The 22,097-nt window shown below is 41.6% G+C and overlaps 1 protein-coding gene across 3 annotated transcripts in view; it reads right to left on the reverse strand.

Annotated features, from left to right (window-relative positions):
* ATP8A2 (ATPase phospholipid transporting 8A2) overlaps nt 1–22,097 on the reverse strand; it is a 345,411-nt gene that overhangs the window by 40,174 nt on the left and 283,140 nt on the right. The gene's annotated exons all lie outside the window — the stretch shown is intronic.

Consider the following 22,097-nt stretch of genomic DNA (forward strand, 5'->3'; position numbering starts at 1 on the left):
TGTGCCTGGATCCTGATCATAGCTCTCTCCACAAGACACGATAAGGACCCCATAAGCTGCTCAGTTATGGTTTCATATTCATTCAAATTCCAGCTTCACACACTAGGGATCCAAGTCCAACCTGCAGTCAGGTGATCAGTCAGATCCCTTTAGTCCCCACTAGTGTAACATGGATGGTACTGCCAAAAGCAGCACTTTGGAAAAGAGGAGAGAGGAAGAAGATGGCCACACGATTACTGTGAGGGATTAACATATGGCAACAGCGCAAATGTTCACTCCCATCACTGAGATGCTATTGATCTAGACATCTATGACACTGAAGGATCCAGCTGAGGAGACATGTTGCTGGAGCTGCAAGTGCAATTCTAGGAGCCTTGGACCTGCTGCTCCACTTGCATCACCCCAACAACCAAAGCAGAAAGCAGTGCATCGCCAGCAGGCAGTTAGCCCACCTTAAGGTAGCCAGCTGAGATGCCCTAGGTAGACATCTCTGCCAGTACCTCTCCTCCATCCATTCTAGACCAGTAGCTTGGTCTGAGCACACCACTTGAGAAGGGCTAAAGCTGGGGCAGGGGAATCCCAGTTGGTCACTCTACTCCCATCCCATGTTAGGCAAATCACTGGGAAGCATGTTTGCTATTCAGATGATCAGGAGTTGTCTTCAAAGCTTGCCTCAGCACTCTGCGGTGCTCCTCAGACTCCAAGGGTCTCAGCCTCAGCCATGACATGGTGCTGCTAGCTTGGACAAACAATTCCATCTCATTTGTCTTGAAGTCCCAGTGCCTCACCTGATGGCATGCTGTACAAATAAATACATCTTTCTTCATGGGAAGCTCAGACATTAACAGTGGAACACATCACAGCAATGCTCCTAACTTTACTCTGAGAACTCCCGCATTCCTGGGAAAGATTGCCTGCAGCAACAGGGCTGATTCGGAAACTGCGTTACAGCTCCAGGAAATACTTTCAGTAGAAAGTTAAACACACCTTACCCCAAATCTTGAAATTGTTGCACTTTTAGTGATGTTACAGCTTAGACATCTTTGCTGCATTTTTTTTTAATGCTTTTCATGAGTAAATTTGAAGCCTAACTTCAGTAGGAAGAGGACCAGATTCCACACCTGAAAAAACTATCACAGATTATAAACAACACCACTGTACAAACCCTCTTGCAAATATTTGATGCATCTATACAGTTTGCAAACCATTACCCATCCCCATTTTCCTTTAGAAAACTGCACCGTGCACCCTCTGAGTGTTCTAGTCCTCTTAAAACTGAATGTTTCAGTGCCAGCCCTGGATAGTTCTTGTGTTTCAAAAGACCTGGCAGTTTAAACTTAAAAGGGCAAAAATAGATGTCACCTTAAGGTGACAAAGGACTTGACACATGCTAACACTGTAAGTACATGCCATGCAACAACTGGAAGATACTGTGTCACAGAGCAATCTATTTTTCATAAATTATTCTGAAGGCATCAGCTAGCAATGGCTTTCTCACATTTGAAATGATAAAACAGCTTTTGTTAGATTTCATCAAAACCTCCTACTATTTCTATTTGCTTATGTGGAATGATCAGTATCTCTGTTATAATACACAAAATACACAAACTCTGTTATAATTATTATATTATACAAGATCCTTAAAGTGCTACAAATATCAGACCTACCTTAAAGACCAATATATTAAAACCCAAATGCAGAGAGATGACAGGGTTTGCTCATAGTCCCACAAATCAATTGCAGAGCTGGGCAGATTGCCCAAGTCCCTCAATCAAACCGTACTACACAGAGACTGAGCCTACTGGAGCCCGAGTATGAAATATGATAAATATCCAAGAATGCAGTCTCAAGGATTTTCCCTGTGCATGCTAGAACACAGTCTAGCTTCAACGTGAGTTGGTGCTGAAGAACTTTTTCCCCCAGTGTAACTGTAGGCAGCTCCAGGCTGGACAGAGTTACTGGGATCCAGGGCTGACAGGTGTGATCACGGATCTACCAGCTCCCTCTTCAACACGCATCTTGGCTGGAAACGTGTCTAAAGAACAACTCCTTTGGGTTAGTGGCAAAGTGTTAAGAAATGAGGCAAAACAATTTGATTTCCCCTCCTGCTTGCACCACTGGGAGTCAGGAGTACCTCAGATGAAATCAGCGGAGCTCTACCACTGAAAGGCTGGCTGGCTATTTCCATGTCTGAAATAAAGATGTGCAATGTTTTCCATAATGTAAGAGCTTTCATTCTAAAATGATTCAGATAAAAACAATGACCTCACTGGCTGGCTGGATTTAACACCATGACACGTTGGTCCAGTCTCAAACCTATTTCCTCCCTCTCCCAGTCTCCACTCGTACAGCCTTATCCCCTTGAGAGCAGTAAAAGGAGGAAAGAAAAAATCAGATACCTCACTCAGATGTTTTACCCCTTTTCCTTAATTTTGCCAGTCCTACTTAAAACCATATGGAAGTCTAGAGTAAGAAATCTATCCACTGTCCAGCTTCAACCACCTAGTTATCAAGCTTATCAGTAATTTTAATGTGGTAATTTTAATGTAATATCTGGATATAAATGTAGGGAGGGACGACAGGAGCTGCACTTTGAGCAAAAAGATAAATGCCAGCACAGTACCACAAAGCCATACATTCGGCATTCCTAGTGAAGTCCAAGCTATTTTGAGATATAGGTCTGAGGCAAAAAGCTTTTTGTTGAACAGCTTGCTAGTTACGACGGTTAAAAGAAAGCATGAAAATACAAACTAAATTACAGAAAACCCAGAACAATATGTAACTCAAAAAAGACAAATCACTTGAAGTATTTTTATGATCAGAAAATTCCAGGAATCAGCAATACAAAGCCACAAAACCAAAAACTAGCAAAGGGAGAAAAACCCAACATCTTCATACATACTGCCATGATTTCAGAGAAACTAGTTAGAGCTATAACACCATAGGAGCACAGTGAAATCCTCAGATCATCTACTCCCATTTATTTTCTTGTTAGGAACTATTATCCCATAATGGAGAAACACAGCATTATATTTCTTAATGTGATTTACAGAAATTAATATTTGATACATGAATGAATGTATCTGGACAAATGTGTCCTAAAGGGTGTTAATAAGCTCCGTTTTGTGTTAACTAAAAATATATTCTACATATTAAGCCTTGCCTGAGAAAAAACTACTCTCTCATTACTTAATTAGTATACAAAACTACCAATTAAACAAGGAGCCTGCCCATGTTACTCTCCATTATTACTGTGATAGCAGAGAATTAAGAAAATTAATCAGATGGTGTTTTAATTTGATTTTATGGTTCATTGGCAGTGTAAACTCCGATGCAATTTCACATAGCCTATCATTTCTTTTCCATTATTGGTTACATCAAGCTCAACAAAAAAATGTAAACGATGTTTCTTCAAAGTCATTTGGAGCAGAGTGTCGGTTAAAAATCAGTAGTAAAATCATGCTCCATGTAAATGGATATAAATGGATTCCCGAAATATTATTAGAAAGCACAGATCTCATAAACCAAAAACCCTTCTCCTTAAAGTGGACAAAATACCTCAGTAAATATGTAAATGGAACCACACGCTAATTATTCTTCTTGGTTAAAAAAAATCTAAGAATATTCTGTGTTAGTCTGAGCTCCCCCAGCACAAATGAAAACTAATGACTATAAGTAATTCTTTCCTTTACACATGTTCTTGTGGACCACGAAAATCTTGAAAAATGATGCACAAAACGTTGTTGATGGCATCCAAGATTGATTTTTCCTCACCTGGGTCAGATTTGATACTACTCTGAATCATAAGATAGTTTGAGTTTCCCGAGATGTCTCTAATTAGACAGTTGTGCAACACAACATAATCTTCTTTTATATTACAGTTTAAGATGAACTCACACTTGAGGATGTGGAAAAGCAGGCGCATGGGTAGCTACCTGCTGCTGGGTGCTGACCTGCCATGGTGCTGTAACTTCACTGAGCCCAAGTAAAATCCGTATGAAAGCATGCTTCCCACTATGAAAGCCAAGTCACTCCTATAAACATTTTCTTAGAATCTTTGAAGATTTTTCTCTCATTCCCCCTCAAATTAAACCAACACAGAACAGAACAAACAAAGTAAATCTGAAGCAGTAATTTTGATAGACCTGACAATGAAACAGTTTGTCTTGTTCACCGTTCCACGCACTTCAGTATAAACTTCTCTGCATATAAAAAGAAATTTATACTTCACATTATGTTTCTCCTTTTGAAGTCATGTTCCGCATGTAACCACTCTTGTTTGGTGCCTATAAATTTTCTGTGCAGATTTTAATAGTAACCACTCTCGTATACTAGCTGCCCTTATTTAATAACTGTGCCATTATCATGAAAGCTGCAGGGGGAAAAAATTAAACTTTACAGAACCCACTTTTGAGTTTAAAACTCCAAGGGAGTAATTATGTTTAGCAGAAGCTGTTCCTTGCCAGTGAAGATATAAGATATTTGTACAACCTGCCAAGTTACACCTACAAAAAGAGTCAGAACCTTCAAATTTCCCACCTTTGTGTGTTGAAGTTTTCCAACTGCACTACTGCAACAGCACTGGCTTTCTCACATAAAGCACACTTGTTTCCAGATACGCTCTCCTCCCCAGTATTAGCAAAGTAGCATTGCTGAGCAAAAAGGTGCCCTGGTCTTATTCTACCTCCACCATGGTTTCATGGTATGAATTTGGGCAGGTCCTAACCTCAGAGAAAACAAAACACGGTCAACCTCAGTGGAGTGTTTTGAAAATAGTTTTTTAAATAAGCAACAAGCATTTTAGTAGTATATTGAAAAATAGGGTTTTTTTAATATTAGTATCAAATACAACACTTCCCCCACCTCACATAATTGTTCTACTGTTTCTTTTTTAATTATTTTTGAAGTCTGCATTGATTCCTTTTCTATGTGTTTTGTCACTTAGTCTATATTTCTGCCAAACATTTCTGTGCTGCCTACTCTAAGGGTGGTGGAACACTGGTACAGGTTGCCCAGAGAGGTGGCAGATGCCCCATCCCTGGAAACATTCAAGGCCAGGTTGGATGGGGCTCTGAGCAACCTGATCTAGCTGAAGACGTCCCTGCTCATGGCAGGGGGGTTGGACTAGATGAACTTTAAAGGTGCCTTCCAACCCAAACCACTCTATGATTCTACAAGAGGAATTAATAAAAGAAAATATAAACCACATTAACTAAGCTATGCTATTAAATATTTCAGGCAAGTATAAATAGGTATCTATCCACTCACCTTGACCATCTAAACAAACTTGCCTTCTAAGCGAAGCTGCTGACCAAAACTCAAAGTCTACAGTATGTGCAAAGATCTGGAATAGCCAGTGGCAAAACCTTCATTGATATTCGTTGAAATTAGGTTCTGTAGCTTGCCCCCCATTTGGCAAATAAGTTGACTTTAGCAAGACTGCTACACTCCAGAGCCCTGATCCAGCAATTTAGATGAGGCATACAGACACCTGCATGTGCAGGCAGCTTGTCAGAGAGCACTGCAACTCTGCACGCAGTTTGCTGCTTGCGGTGGGCTACAGCATTGGGACACACAAACAGAAATTGATATTTTGCTTTTAAACTTATTTCCTGATATGTTTTGACATTAAGTTGACTGGGATAATGCTATTCCCTGTGTCTTACAGCTTGGACACTCCTTACTAGCTCAAGAACTCTAAAAATGGCTGATAATGATATAGCACAAATTAGATCTAGAAACTGGAAGGCTCAGAGAAGTAGATCTTTTCCAGTTTTTCAAACTGGGGTCTAGGCTTATAAATCAACAAGCAGGTTGAACTCTTACCTAAGTCAACAGCAGCTGGAAGTACTTCACTTCCATAGAGAGGACTCTGCATGTTGCAAAACTATGTTCTGTAAACTCAATTTTATAGATCTTTGTCTGTTTTCAATCTGTTGTAGCAATGGTTAACTTGAATCAGATTAAGTCATTACTTCCCCACATTATATTTCTCCAGAAGGCATAGCTTACTAGCTCAGTCACTACCTATTACCAGGGATTTTATCTTCACTCAACTACTATATTCAATGGTTATGTTCTTAAAGCACATTCTGAATGCAGTTAGCTCAAAGTTTTATTTACCATCATATTGTCCCTCTTTAAAGCTCTAAAGAGTTTGGGTTACTTCAGCATGACAGCAGTTCAACTCAGATCAATGTAGCCTGATCACAAATGGGTACTCTTTCCCAAAATCTTGATTCTTCCTTGATTTTCATTCCTAGAGCAACTTATTTCATTGCCTGACCATGTATGGCCTCTTTATACAATCACCACATCTTTGTGCCTTTTATTATCATGGACAAGGTACATCTGCAACCATGCCCACCACACCCTCTTGCCACATCCTGGAGGTGCATCCTGTCTCTCCCTTCTTTCTTTCACCCTTTACCAAAACCTTCTTAACAACAGAACAACAGATGATAGTAATGATTTACATGAATCCTCTTTCCACATCACAAATAGATGCCTGCTCTGAATCTATAAATAAATGAATAACAGCCAAAAGTTAGCTTCCTGGCCCACAGATGCCCGACAAGCCTCACGGGTGGGTACGTGGTGCAGTACATGATATCTGTAGGGGATACCTCATGCCATGGCAAACTGTCTCCACCGATCAGTCTGACTCCCCTTGTGCCACCCCTGTTTCTCCCTTGATGGCTGACATTCAAAACCCAAGAGCCAGAGACGACCCTACCAGCTGAAGACAGACAGTCCCACAGGAAACGTTCCCTTCACCGTAACACATCGACAAAGTGCCAGACCGGGCACAAGCACGAGTCTGAGGCGAAGCGGCTCGCCCGGGTGCCCAGCACGGCAGAGCAGGTGGCCTTTCCAGAGCACGGGGTAGCACTATTTTAAGAGACCCATCTCGCCAGCTTCTTTGTTGGGAAGAACACTGTAGAAGCGCGATACCATTTGGTGCACTAACTTTATTACATTGATTTATGTTTTCCCTTTAATTAAAAGGTACTGGGAAAACATTTGTTTTTGATTTGGATGCTCAAACCCGCCGAGACCCATTTCAGCCGACCCCTCAGCGCAGGTCCAGCCGGCCCTGTCTGCGTCTCCGCAATGAATTACTTCCGTGGAGGCGCGGGGGCCGCCAGCCTGCCCGACCCCTTCCCCCTAACCCCCGCCATCTGCGCTGCGTCCCGGCCGGGCCGCCAGGCCCGCTGTCAGCGTGGCCGCCGAGGAGGAAACACCCGCGCCCGGCCGCCCTGTGACTGCAGCTGAGAGCTCCGGACGTGGAGCATGGTTCTCATTTAAAGCATTCGTAACATCGAGGAAACACCTGTTAAGAAACCATCCAAAATAAATCTACCATGAGCCTTTCAAGGAAGGGAAAAACTGTGATTGACAGCAGCAGCACAAGATCCGACGGCAGCAGAATTCAGAGCCCCATTACAAACCCTGGCCAATTAAATACACAAACAGCACCGTTCTTCATTTCAGGGTAACAGGTACTATTTCATTTCTCATCTTCCACTTAAAATAGATGCTCTTCACACTGAAAGACCGAAATTTGACCCATTTTGACCCAGTTTATTTTCTTCTGTGTGCAAAAATACTACAATGCCACATTGTGTGTAGTTTTAAAAGAAACACTCCTATACGGTTACTCTTTAAAATCACGTCAGCAGTGTATCATCACGAACAATTTTAAAATAGCTTCTGCCTGGCTAGGGAAAAAGGTGGCTGGTGATATTCTGCTCGAAGCCTGCAAGGTACAGTAAACAACAATCAGTAATTTTAGAATTAACGTTAAAATAGTAGAAGTATTGAGATTTTTTCAAAGCCCTATCATCGGAAGCAAACCCCAAAGTCTTTTAAGTCTTTGAGTATCAGAGAGAACTGGCATTTTTAAAAAGCTCACCAGCAATCTTTTAATTTAAGCCACTGTTTACGCCCTTTAGAGACTCTGGAGGTTTGCCCAGGCTGATGGTGGGGACCTCCCCCTCCTCCCTGCCTACACATCCAACCAGCGATCACACTGCAGGCCGCTCACTAATGACTGTGGTATTTTTCAAGACCACTTAAGCGACTTTGGAACACGGGTCACATGGACGTTCAAGTAGAATTAGATCAAATACTTGCAATATTTTGCATTTCCCAGTTTCTTTCTGTCCAGGGCTCTCTAGCAAGAACTACGCTGCTTTCTAATTTGAGCACTACACCATGCCTGTGAGGTAAGAAATTTTATTTCTCATACCATAGCTATGAAAAACCAACATTCACAGCAATTAAGGCAGCTCTCCCTACATCACACAGCAGTTTTGGGCCAAGGGCAGGTGAAGTCAGCTCCACCAGCAATTTCCTTGGGAGGCAGAAGGCAGGGGGGCATGCACTACCCCACTGCTGTGCCTACACCAGAGGAGAACAAGTTGGTTTGTGGGCTGCACAAAATCTCTTTGCCCGAGTCAAACAGACTTCCTCACCAGATAACCTCTGTTTATTCAGATTTCCAGATTCTGCTTGGTCCAGCTTGATGAAGATCTTTATCAGAGCTTCAGAAAACAATGTACCACAGGATAAGCAGGAAAGGTCCTTGCACAGGACAGCAACCGGTTAGGTAACACAAAGCCAACAGCAGGACTAGAAGTGCTGTGTTCTTAATGGAGAGAGATCATCAGGGAAGTTGTACAGATGTCTGTGCTACGATTTGTGCCAACCAAGATATTCATTGATGGTCTAGGAAAGCGGTGAATAGCAAGGCAACAGTTTGAGAGGACACCATCTCCCTAGAAAACCATATAAAATAAAAACTAAGCAGAAAGAACAGTAAAAGGACTTTTTGTGCAATAAAAGAAAATTCTTTAAGTGAGAACTGATAAACATGAGGAAAAGTGATATTAGCAGCAGTCGGCTGAAGGCCTAAGGATGCAATCCTGTTACCCAGCAATCCAAACAAGCAAATCGAGTGTTACTACTAATTAGGAATGGGATACAAGAAACCTAAACATTTTGATGATACGAACCCCCCCTTATTACCCATCTACATGTGCCCTTCGTTCTCAAAAGGACACTGGAGAATTAGAGAAGTTTGAGAGGAAAGGCAACAGAAATAATCAGAGTATGGCATGACTTCACTATGAGTAATAACTAACATGATGACTTTCCTATTCAGGAACATGGAGCATGCATAAGGTCTTCTGCACAGGTAACTAACAGGCATCCTAGCACATAACCCCGTCGTCTCAAAATGGTGACCATGTGGCATAATGACACACTGCTTCTTTCTCCCTCACTCTCAGATGGGAGAAACTAAGGACCTATGAACATAAGAGCTGGGATCTGACTAAATTATCTCACAGCGAGGCAAGGTAGCCCCTGGTCTCAGTGATACTTCAATCCATCACAGGAGTTCTTCAAAGCTTTTAGTTCTGCTTAACAGACAAGTAAACTAAACTGACGATAAAGCAATGTGCACTTCAATGAAGAAGTCAGAGAAAGATAACTCACTACAGAAGTGCATTAAGTAGAGCTCCTTAACATTTTAACAGAGGAAAACCAACACCAGAGTGCCAGGCTCTAGGGCTCACCTCCTTCAACAGTGACAAGCGTTCAGCCCACAAAACTACATGCTGTGGCCAGCTTGTGCCTTCCTATGAAATTTGCGCTGCAAAGTGAGGCTTCACAGTCCCTCCCAGGGAACTACTCCCTTTTCAAGGCACAGACATGAACATAGCTGCAGAGATGTGGTCTGGGCTAAATACTCAAAAGAGTATCATTGTATCACCTCCTCACAAAAACACTTTCCAGCATGTCTGGGGCCAGCCTCATATGAAAAGGGGTAACTTAGAGCACATTTCTAAGCCTCCAAATCACAGCCTGAAGTCCCTTCCTCTCCTCTTTTGGAGACTGCCACACACACGGAGAGGAAAAGAAGGATGCTGAGAATCTGGGCTGCGCAGGAAAATGCTCACAAAACAAATCCCACAACCATATATAATTGAGTAATCCAGATTTTGGCTTACTCAGGTTTATAAGAACCAAAATAGCATTTTAAAATGCTTATTTTTGCTTTCCTTTAAGCTTAATTAAGCTTGCCTTAGGCTCACAAGCCTATTGAATTTGAGACTTATTTTTAGGATAACTGACCTGCAGAATTTTCTTACCTGCTCTGCCCTTAAAGTATGCCCCAAATTCAGTCACTCTTTTACAGTTTTACCACAGGCTTGACAGTAACACGGAAATCACACCAGAGGAAAAGTGTTGGGGTGGTTGGTTTTTGTTTTTTTTTTTTGTTTTTTTGTTTTTTTAAACTAGCTAATAGATATTAGCCACACGAAATAGTTTCAACCTCACTTGTAGACTCAAGGGGTCCTCTTGTGAGGCTCAAAATTAGGTCAGATAGGAGTCTTCTAGCTTGTGCTCTCCTGTTTCTCTCTCAGCTCTGAAATTGGGGCTTTCTGAAAGGGCTGCTGGCTCCAACAATAAGCCCATTTGCTACAGGCAGCAGCATCATTATCAAAGACCTCATTACAGTCATCAAAAGCTGGAGCTGTTCTGCAACTGACAGCAAAAATGTGGGTTTGCAACACCAACAAATGCACCCAATAGTTTCTCAAGTCTCCAAAGACGCCAGGAATTTGCCAGGAAAAAATAATCCAGAATATTTATGTTAAACCTCCACCCTGCCCCTTCCAAAAAACCCTTAAGTCAGCAGGAAAGTATTGTTGAAGCAGAAAAGATTGCTAAATTCAGTATAGGAAGAAGGTAGCACCACACTAATGAAGTCATTCTGCTTTCGCACAGGCAAAAAGGATTATAAACCTGTGCAGCAGGAAAAAAAAAAAGATACAATCATAGCTCTGAAGCAAAATATTTCAAAGAGGGAAGAATCTGAAATATTTTTTTTGTGCTGTTATTACATTCTACATAATTAACGAAACCATCCGAGACAAAAAAAAAAAAAAATGTGAAGACAGTGCAGTGTGGAAAGGAGCATATAGCTAGAGGAAGATTTACAGTGCCAGTTCCCTGTTAATAGTTCAGATTAATTCAGCTGGGATATGATCATAAAGCTCTAGGGATTCACACATCCCTGCTTCAATTCAAGGCACTAATAACCAATCAGTATTTTAGATAAGACCCTATAAATATTTAAAATTTTTAATCTTTCGAGTGCCAAGAATAACATTTCCCATCATGTCCTTGCCTTTCCCACAGCAACAATGATGAGATTTCTCATCTGGCATTGCTGGCACCAGCACTACATCAGGTGGTTTTAGTAGTGGCAGTCAATTAACTTAAAGTTACATCTAATTGATCCATTTCCTGCTCTGATAAACAATGGTAAACAAATACTCTTCTTCAAAGGAGGAGCTTTGCTCACAAATTAAAAAAGGAAAGGGGCCATCTGAATCATGCTAGCCATGGCTGTGTCAGAGGTTTTATTATAAACACTATTTTTAGGGCTCTAAATGAGCGATGTGACATTAAATGAAAGGAACCAAATTCTTCCTCCGTTTGAAATGACAGCGGAGCTTCCTCCCACAATCTTTGCTTTTTCCTTTTTTAACCTCTTCTGTGTTACTGAGAGCAGTGTGTATGTGTATATTTACATTGTTTTGATTTTCCTAACCCATATTTAGCCTTGCTACTTCAGGCCCATTTTTGGCACAGGAAGCTCCCTACCCCCTTCACGTCTGCTTTAGTCAGGATCAGTGTCCGATTCCTGCATCTCAGCAGAACAGCTCTAGCAGAAAAACAAAAGCCAAATCACTTCTGTTTGTTTGCAATTCCCGCCGCGCACAGACAGGGAAAAACTTTCATGTAAACTTTGGGCTTCTGCGCCGATTTGAAAAACGCCACAGCACAGTTACTTGCATTATGTCAACTCCTCCACAGCCTGTACTGAAAAGCCATGCTACTACCCACGCTTCACCCTGCCCATTCTTCATCAACGACCTGGATGAAGAGTTAGAATGTACCCTCAGCAAGTTTGCTGACGACACCAAACTGGGAGGTGTGGTAGATACACCGAAGGTTGTGCTGCCATTCAGCGTGACCTGGATAGGCTGGAAAGCTGGGCAGAGAGGAACCTGATGAAGTTCAACAAGGGCAAGTGCAGGGTCCTGCACCTGGGGAGGAACAACCTCATGCACCAGTACAGGCTTGGGGTGGACCTGCTGGAGAGCAGCTCTGCGGAGAGGGACCTGGGTGTCCTGGTGTACGACAGGTTAACCATGAGCCAGCAGTGTGCCCTGGCTGCCAAGAAAGCCAATGGGATCCTGGGGTGCATCAAGAAGAGTGTGGCCAGCAGGACGAGGGAGGTTCTCCTTCCCCTCTACACTGCCCTGGTGAGGCCCCATCTGGAGTACTGTGTCCAGTTCTGGGCTCCCCAGTTCAAGAAAGATGAAGAGCTACTGGAGAGAGTCCAGCGGAGGGCTACAAGGATGGTGAGGGGACTGGAGCATCTCCACTACGAGGAGAGGTTGAGGGAACTGGGCTTGTTCAGCCTGAAGAAGAGAAGGCTGCGAGGGGACCTTATAAATGCCTACAAATATCTGAAGGGTGGGTGTCAGGAGGATGGGGCCAAGCTCTTTTCAGTGGTGCCCAGTGACAGGACAAGGGGCAATGGGCACAAACTGAGGCACAGGAAGTTCCGTCTGAACATGAGGAAGAACTTCTTCCCTCTGAGGGTGACAGAGCACTGGAACAGGCTGCCCAGGGAGGTTGTGGAGTCTCCTTCTCTGGAGATATTCAAGACCTGCCTGGACAAGGTCCTGTGCAGCCTGCTGTAGGTGACCCTGCTTCGGCGGGGGGGTTGGACTAGATGACCCACAGAGGTCCCTTCCAACCCCTACTATTCTGTGATTCTGTGATTCTGTGATTCCCCTCATCTGTAATTTTGTTTCCTTATCCACAGAATGGAAATTGTGATACAATGATCATTAAAACAATTGCTTGCTTCTACACAATATCAGATCCAATGATAAAGCACACTACAGAGATGCTTAATTCTTTTAGCTACTACTAAATTCTCCTCTGGCACAGAGCCAGAAATTGTTCAATTTAAGGGATTAAAATTGCCACCTCATTTCATCAATGAAAGCATTTGTTAAAGTAACTAGGAAAGGGCGGTTTGTTGCTTTTTAAAGTTTGATATGGTCACATGTATCAGTTCAGGAGTTCAAGCCTACTTTTTTTAAAGTGCACAATCCACACATCACTTCAGCAGAGATCAACTGATTGATTTCTACACACTGCCAGCTGCTATGTCTGTTTTGACAGAGTCAGGCTGTTGCCACATCCAATTGCCTTGACTAACATGGTTACAGTCTAAGACTGCTATTATCATGCCAATAAAGTTTCTGAAAGTGATCCTAGCATCATATATTGATTATGCATTTTCAGGAGTTAGGTGCCTTCCATTAATTTTCCAGTCCAGACATTCTAGGTTTTACCTGACACAGTTTTAAGGACAGGAAATCAAGCACAAATGCCAGCTGGCAAACTAAACAACAGAACTTGACCCTGTGTGCCATCTGGCAATCAAGTTCCAGGACATGCTCAGAGACAAGGTGTTTCCTATAAGCGTCAAAAGATCATATCCAAGACATTTTACCAAGCAGGAAAAAATCTGCGTCTTATTTACTAACCCAAGAGCTTAAGTATGCTAGTCCAGGACTAACACTGTCTGAAACTGCAAGTTCTAGACATTCAATATGCGTAAGTCTGGAGAACCAAAACAAAATAGCTGCTTATAGAAGAAGAAATTCTCTGCAAAGTGGATTCAAAACAGCAGAATAAAGGTGTACGTATACATACAAAAAATACCACCCCCACCCCCCCGATTCAATTATGAAGCATACGTAGTCATCAGAAGAGAAAGCACTGAAAATAAGCAAAAAAATTTAAATGTTACAATAATTAGCAGACATGAATCAACTCCAGGAAAATAATCCGGTAATATAACCCAGTGCCTTTCACTCAAAAGACAGCTAAATGTAAATGAGAAGACTCAGAAGACTGTCAGGTCAGACAGACATAGGACAGTATCATCACGTTGTTACTATTACAATAGCAACGTTCCTCAGAGAACAAACAGAAAGGGAGCTCACATACTGAAAGCAACCTGCAAATGGAAGGGAAGGAGACCTGGAGCTCTCCCAGGCTAAAACAAACACGAAGTGTCCAGAAGACAGCTGCTTTAACCTCCTTCAGAGACATCGCTACTCTTGCTCCCCGGCAAAGCTTCTACTGTTAAAAACATACTGCTCTTGAGTTCAGTCCCACTGACAGAAATCAGGTTTTCTTAATCTTTCCTTACTTAGGGCAGGCTCCAGCACTTGCTTAGCTTTCAGCTTGACCCTGGTAGGCTTCCTGGTTAGGTCTGCATATGGCACAATTAATAGTGTTGCGTGCAAAGGTTCTAATAAGATCTAAATAAGCACATTCCAGCAGAAGCTCATCAACTAAGGGCTCATGTGTTCAGCAAGTCTGATGTACCTGGAAGTAGGAGAAATTCCAGGAAACCATTGTCTAGGGAAGTCAGACTGCCTGGGCTCTTTTTGGCCACATTCACAGTTCAGCAATCTAGACGCAAGCTCTTGCTCCGACAGGCCTTTCTCCAGAGAGCCTCTCTTCACTGATGACATGCATGTCATCATTCCCCCAGGACCACTTTAACTCTTCAAGCATTCAGAAAACAACAATGACTTCACATATGTTTATCTTTTAATTCCCATACATATTTCCACCTCTCTTTTTTTTAAGTTATAAATGGAAAATCAAATACCAAACAGAATAGCCCTATTTTCAGCTAGGAGCATTACCCTCTTCTGACTCAAGACACCACAAAAACTTGTAGATCTTTTTCAAACACAGAAATAACCCAGACCAAGAGGTAAGACAGTCCAGCAACACTACTGTCAACGTCAGATATTTGAGAGAAATAAGGGGAAGATCTGAACCACTGTAGACTTCCATATTCTTCGAAATCATACTGACCCTGGCAGCCTCAAACCACCAAAGAGTTCACAGAACAGTAAGTACTACCCTCAATTCTTAGCAAGAGGTAATGCAGATAAAAATGAGGGGTTTTAAGGGATTATCCTTTAAATACATCAGGTCCAAAGAAGTTATACACATAGGAAAATTAGGTCTAGAAATGCAGATTGAATAGAAAGAGAACTGAACAGAAGTAAAAACCCAAGTGAGAACTAGTGCATGCATCTGAACGCTGATGCAGGGGTACCACTAAGTCTGAGGGTGTGTCTGGGCCATGTTCCAAGTCCATACCAGGAAAAGACACGAATGCGCAGGTGACATTTCCTACATTCTAGATTTATAGAAAAGAAATGCTGGTGTGTGGGCTGGAATGGAGTCACAACTTATTTCAACATGTTCCTGACCTGGACAGTCAGGATTCCCTGCAGAGCACTCTCAAGAGTCCAGTTAGACACAGTCAGTGCAGTCACAGAATAGTGGAAAGTCACGTGGCTCAGGTCTGTTCAAACCGCGGTACCTCCTGCTGTTCTAACTCATGGATCATGACTTTGGATTTTACATAACAGATACAGGGAGTCTGAAAAATTTCTTAATGCAGGATTTAAAGGTAATTTGGATGCTGTTAAGGCAGAAAATTTGTTGTATTTTGACTGCAATAACGACTGAAATTTAAAAACACTGCCTAGGGTACACAGAAGAATTACAGTATGAAAAAGTAATTAATCTTAGTAACCCAGAGGGGAAAAAATAAAAGGAAACAAAAGAAATTAACACAGGCAACCAAATAACTGGAAGTGCTGCACAAAAGAACTTGTCTGGAAGGATATTTATAAACTACTCCCCTTTCTCAGAGGGCAACTAAATACCATGATTCTGAAAAAAATGAAAAAGCACTCAGATGCTGAAACAGATGTATTATGAAGAGAGCTAAAACTAATAAACTCATCTACAGCTTAATGGAACAGAAGGAAGTGATTACAGGTATTAAAAGATGCAAACCCAGAAGTTCAGTATAAAAACCAGAGAAACTACTGGATATAACTGGACAGCAGGGCTGGGGGAGTTCTAGGCAAGCCTGGACGCTCCCTGGTACAAAGATCCTGTGGAGAGATATCAGTGAAGCTAAGAGCCCACAGAGCTTGAAAGGCCAACAGAAGAAGAGGGGTCAGAGAGGCAATTAAACTAATGCAAACACGAAAAGTCCCAAGACCACACAGGCTTTCAGAAAAGCTTTATAGCAGAAGACCCAGCATACAAGGCACACGATCTCTACCCACTCTATCTGACACATCTAGAAAGTGCAGAGGTTCCCAAAACCAAAAGAGAAGCCGGTCTAGCAGCACATAAGTAAACAGACTGTTGGGAGTCTTTCACAGGGCAATCATGTCTCTGATGGAAAAAAAACACCTCTGAAAAAAAAAAAAAAGTCCTCCCCAGAAGAAGAGTAACTGTCCTTCCTCAGCCTATGTGGTTTAAGTGAAGAGGCTTCCTACGGAATAAACCATTGGGGCTCAGGTATGGGCAGCCAGGAGCTACGTAAGCATAGACACAAGCTGGTAGCAAGGCACATGTAATATGGAACTAAATATACTAACACATCTAGTCTGCTTCCAGACTGGTGCTGGGTTCTAACTCTGTGTTTAGCTGCTGAACCCACAGCTGCTCTACCCAACTGTACATACGGTAAGTAAGAACATTGCACAAACCACAGTAATGACAACATGTGGTTGCTATTTGTCAAAAGCTTCTTGATGCTTACAGAGTGACCTTTTCTGAAAAACTCTGTTATTGAAGATGGGTTTTAGCATCAACATAAAGATCTGTGTAACCATACTAGATACCCACCACCTCCATAGCCCAAAATCAGCAGAGTGAACTCCACACTACTGTTCAACTACAAAGAGGAGGAAGACACGGGTGTCCCCGATTTCCTCTTGTTATTCACCTTAAACGAATTCCTGTTCAAAACTACCCTAAGAACAACCCACTCCCCCCCCCCCCCAAAAACTAGTTCCAGTGTTACAGAATGTACGACAAATGAAATTGAATATAAACTTGTGCTCCATTCGCACAATCTGATATTCATGTTAAGTGCCTTCTCTGACTTGTATTATGAGAAATGTGGATGAATTCTAGTAACACATTAAGTTGTAAGGCTTCCAGTTCTACTATAATTTTAAGCACAAGGCTGAAAGAATCTGTAATTAAACAGCTCCAAGACAGACTAGAGTTTGTGTGGTCTGAACTAATTAAGCCTGTACTGCTCCTAACCTCAGTCAGCTATATGAAATTAGTTTTCCTCTTATTATTTTGAAAAGATTTGTAGGATTAAAAAAGCCTACATTTTTCTTGGCTATGCACTACAGTAGCTGTTAAAGCAAAAGGATTGCTAAAGATTGCCCTTCTGATTCGGTATATATCAACACAGTTACCAAAAAGCACTCCAGACATCACTCCAAAAGGAATAACCAGATTCTGCTGTAACAGCAAATGAACAGCCAAGAACAGTTCTGGCTCCTGATAGTTTCCCTTGGAAAGACAAGAAAACAACACCTACCAAAAGGCGACTGGCTGGCACAACTCTGATTACCACCTCCTGGCAATCTTGCTGACCATGAGTTTTAAAGCAGAGGCTGAACAATAGGATATAACACACATATGTGTTTCATTGTTTATTCCATCCCCAAGTATCTGTGTTTATGCAACAAGGGAATTAACACAGAAATACAGAGCCTTCACATGTGGGATTTGTCATAAAGAGGAGATGTGTCTTGGGTCTACTAAATTCAGGAGGCCTCACTTGTCATCACACTACTCAGGCATATAATGCACAGGAGAAAGAGTGTAGAACCCTAAAACAACTCTTCTGAAGTGATAAAACATTATAAATTAATACCAAATATATCATAATACTAAAATGCCAAATTGGCTTATCTATAACTGAAAATTTATGACAGACTAATGGGAATTTCCAGCCGGAAGCTATCTTGCCTATCCCTGAACTCACATTGGCAGGAAAGTGTCACTTCGAGTACACATCTAGGAAGCTTTTTCTAGGAGCTGCGAAGTGCTCTGCTCTGATTCTGGTGGCTCCTGGTGTACCACTTCAAGTGCAGACATTTTCTGGGTTTTTTTCCAGTGTGAAATTACTGCCAGTTTGTCACTTCATGAAAGTATTAAAGTCCTCCTTCCAAAGCAATTTGTTTTTTTCTCTCCTGCTCTACTACTGCTACTATTACTGGAAAGCTGTCTTGCAATTTCCTCACCCTAGAAAGCAGCTCTTCACAAGTACTCTTCAGCTGAAGTTTATACAGGGCTTGTTTAGATTCCTTTGCATCAACACCAACCTTTAACATCAATAACATTTCCTTATTTGGTTTTGATACATATATTTTAAGTAGAACTAATAATACCAGAACTATATTTTAAGCATTATTTCCTCTCCATGTTTGCTCTCTTGCAAAGTACAAGGCAAACTCTTAAGTCTCTTTCGCCTTCTCTAAGCATTTGAGTAGTAACCCTTTGCAGCCTTTGAATTCACTTTTCTTTCATGAGACTGCCCAGAACTACAAACAGTATCATAAACCGAAGAAGTTGATACTTTCTTCTGGAAAATTTTTTTCCCTGATTTTTCTAAGCTTAGAGTTAGCTGGATGATGACAGCGTCGGATGTGACACTTTCATTCAAAGGCAAGAGGCTTATCAGACAGGTTTTCTAAACAATAAAGGAATAGATCTGTAGCAAAAGTGATCACATCCTTTGTTAGAAATCTACCATTCCAAAAGCAGCTTTACCCCCTCTATTTCCCTCATCATCTTGATTGAAAACCACCAAGAGCATCACTTCCACAGAAGGGTTAAGGAGAAAGCAAGTGGTGATGTTCAAAAGATGGGCACATCAGGAATATTAGTGCTGGGTTAAGATCTCCCAGAAAAGCAGTACGGAGAAAACAGGGGCTCAGTAAACACCAACCTGGCAGGCTGGCAGAAAACCTAGACTTTCTGTGGATGCAATGCAGACAGAGCCACTAGCTGCCCTCTCAACAGAGAAACAAAATCTCTAACACCAGTGAAATGTGTTAAATAGAAGGCAGTGTGAAAATCCAGCCCACTCAGCTGCATAAATGTACCCAGTAGAGCCCTTTCGGCTACTAATTGGAACATTCTCAGCTGACAAAAATCCTGGAACTTTCCATCTTGACAGCCATACAGCTGTCAACTGTATCACGAAGTAAATGGAGATGAGGCTCAAACAATGGGCCTGGACATGAATTCATCACCATGAGAGTGTCTGAGAACACAAGTAGGATCCTTGAACTTTGCAAACACTTCCAGGGTGTCCAAAACCAGAACAAGCTCATCACCAGCCAGCAAGATCACTAGCCTGGCTCATGTTTCCCATTGCTAATCACCCTTGGCAGGAGGAAAAAAATGACAAGGGAATGTTCCAAGTCAAGGAGGGAGCAGGTTTAGAAGTGGAAATCCCTGCCGCAGAGCCTGAAGAACGCATTGCAACAGGATCTCTTTGAAGCCAACAATCTACTGAGCGTGGAACAACCCTCCTCCCGCCACCGGCTCTTCCGGTATGAGACCTTGGGTAGCAAGAGAGAACCCTCAGCTTTCCTACTGGAATGCACTGTGTAATCACAGGGACTGCTTAAAGCGGGCAGCTTCTCCCATTTGCAACTCCATGATGACTTTCTACAACTACCCATTTGCTTTCATGGCAGCATAGTATTCGGAAAATATTTGATATATTTTTAGCTTTCTTTTATTGTAGCTTAGCAGCTGGATTCAAAGAGAGCAAACAGTTTGTGACTGAGCTGACCTGTGTATGGATCAGCAACATATGCTCTACCAACCAGCCATGAGCCCTCTAAGACATGACAAAAAGGGCCAAGCTAGGGATTAGTTTTTAGGGTATAAATCCTCATGGATCAGGACATAAGGTGCTCCCCACTGCCATCCAGATTACTATGGTTAATCAGCAGCTTTTCATGTTTCAGCCAATCCTTGACAATCCAATTCCTGTTTTTTGAAAAATACTACTACTATGTGTAACCTGAGAGAAGACAGAGGACTAACTGGATTAGTGACCTGATACAGCAACAATTTGTATGGCTTGGCTTGCCATAAATCCTGCTTAAACACTATCCTCTTGCTTAAAGCCGGACAGTCAGTGACCCTCAGTCCGCTTGGCCTCTTATGGAAGTGACCAGGGCAAACCATTTCTGAGTAAACCAAATCCCTGCCTGCTGAAGAGAGATGCCTTCACTTGGCAAGGCTGAGAAGGGCAGGGAAGAACATGGCTGTGCTTTAGGTGGAAATTTAATCTGTGTCGGGGATATTACCAACTGTGGAAGCATTTGACTTAGAGTTACGCGTTTCCATACATTAACATACTTCCCACACTTGCTCACATCTGCCCAAATAAGCTATGAAATAAATATTTTCCACGCTGTAAATACAGCACATATTTCTAATGCTCAGTGATACATCACTTAATCCAGAACAGTGTACACCAGCTTTTTCAACTGAGCCTTCCGCAGTAGAGTTCATCAGGCAAGTAAAGAAGTTCTGAAAAAACCTGCAGACAATTTACTTATCTTTCAGTTTGCACTTCTCTTGTAGATAGAATTTGTTTCATTTAAAAAAAAATAACCGGTGTCAACAGCTTAACAGAGTAACATGCAGTGCACTCCTCTTCTATAGGAATACCTGTGACAAGAAGAGCAACTTCCTTACACTCATCTGCTTTCTCAATATCAGCTGAACATCTGATGCACAGAATCAGTGAGATGGAATATTAGTATAAAAGGTGACTTGGAAAGTAATTGGCCTCTATTTCACTATGTTGTATTTTAAAGATGTTGATTTACCCCATTAAATAATGGCTACCATCCCAGGAATCCAACCATTGCTATGTGCAGCCTCCTTTACTTCTGATGAATGAATGATTATCTTGGAGATATTTTGTTTAGCGAATTTTTAACAAAGTTACCCTTTCTTCAACGTGTTTAGTTTAAAATTTAATCAAGCCCATCAATTCGTGAGTTTTCTTGTTTGAATTTTACCTTTTTAAACCTATGAAATACTAGGTGTACCACATGCATGTTCTCCTAGTTTTAGAAATGAATGGGCTATCTCCAGAACATTAAAGGTTCAGTGAATGAAACAAAGACATCCCTTCTGCAAAAGGTTTAGTCAGGCAACATGGTAAAAGAGGCGTTAATAAATACCGATTTTAAAAGTTTGAACCAGATGATTAAAAAAAACTATCCATTCCTACTTTCAGAGCTTCCCTGTATTGCCAAGACTTCAGAAGCCAACATGCCTACCAAGGCAGCCAAGTAATGACATCAGCATTTGAAAGACAAAAAAAAGATAAAGCCTTTAAACCTTTTTACATGGCACAAAACTTCAATGGTACATTGTAAAGACATAGCATGGGAAAAAGAAAACCAAACAATGTCAACTAAATGATATCTACGTTAAGACAACCATAACAAGGAAGAAATAATTCTGAGTAATTTTCCAGCATTTTAAGCTTTATACAATATTGAATTTAAAGTGAAAAAGGGTATTTGCTGGAAGATAAACTACTCGTAGAAAGCTGAAGCAACATCTCCCACACTTTGCGAAGCTGTGACTGAATAACTACTTGCCCTGTGTTTAAAAAAACTCTAATCACACTTTTCTGAAGACAGCTACCACGGAAACTGCTAAAGTTTGAAGTCTGTTAAAATAAGTACTAGAGTATTTGCGCAGCTTGTATGGAAGGAAAAGGAAAGACTGATGTAACTGCTGCTTGGAAATTGGTCAAAGACTATGAAAGGACTAATGGCTGGAGAATTCCTCTGCTTGCTCAGGCTAGTATAATTAAGGGCCAGGAGTAGTCCAGGATTTCTGTAAACTTGACCATAACATGTGCTACCATAATAGCTGTACTATAGCTACAGCTCAGCTAGCTTTGTTTACAAAGGAAGCAAGAGAACAAGTGGTAAACTCCTTCAGTAGATTATGAAATACATTCTTGAAAGTTTTTATTTTAACAGACAAATATTCATCCTCACAAGAATCTACAGACTGACCATGCTTTC

The sequence above is a fragment of the Opisthocomus hoazin genome, chromosome 1 (genome assembly GCF_030867145.1).
Source record: "Opisthocomus hoazin isolate bOpiHoa1 chromosome 1, bOpiHoa1.hap1, whole genome shotgun sequence".
Classification (NCBI taxonomy): Eukaryota; Metazoa; Chordata; class Aves; order Opisthocomiformes; family Opisthocomidae; genus Opisthocomus; species Opisthocomus hoazin.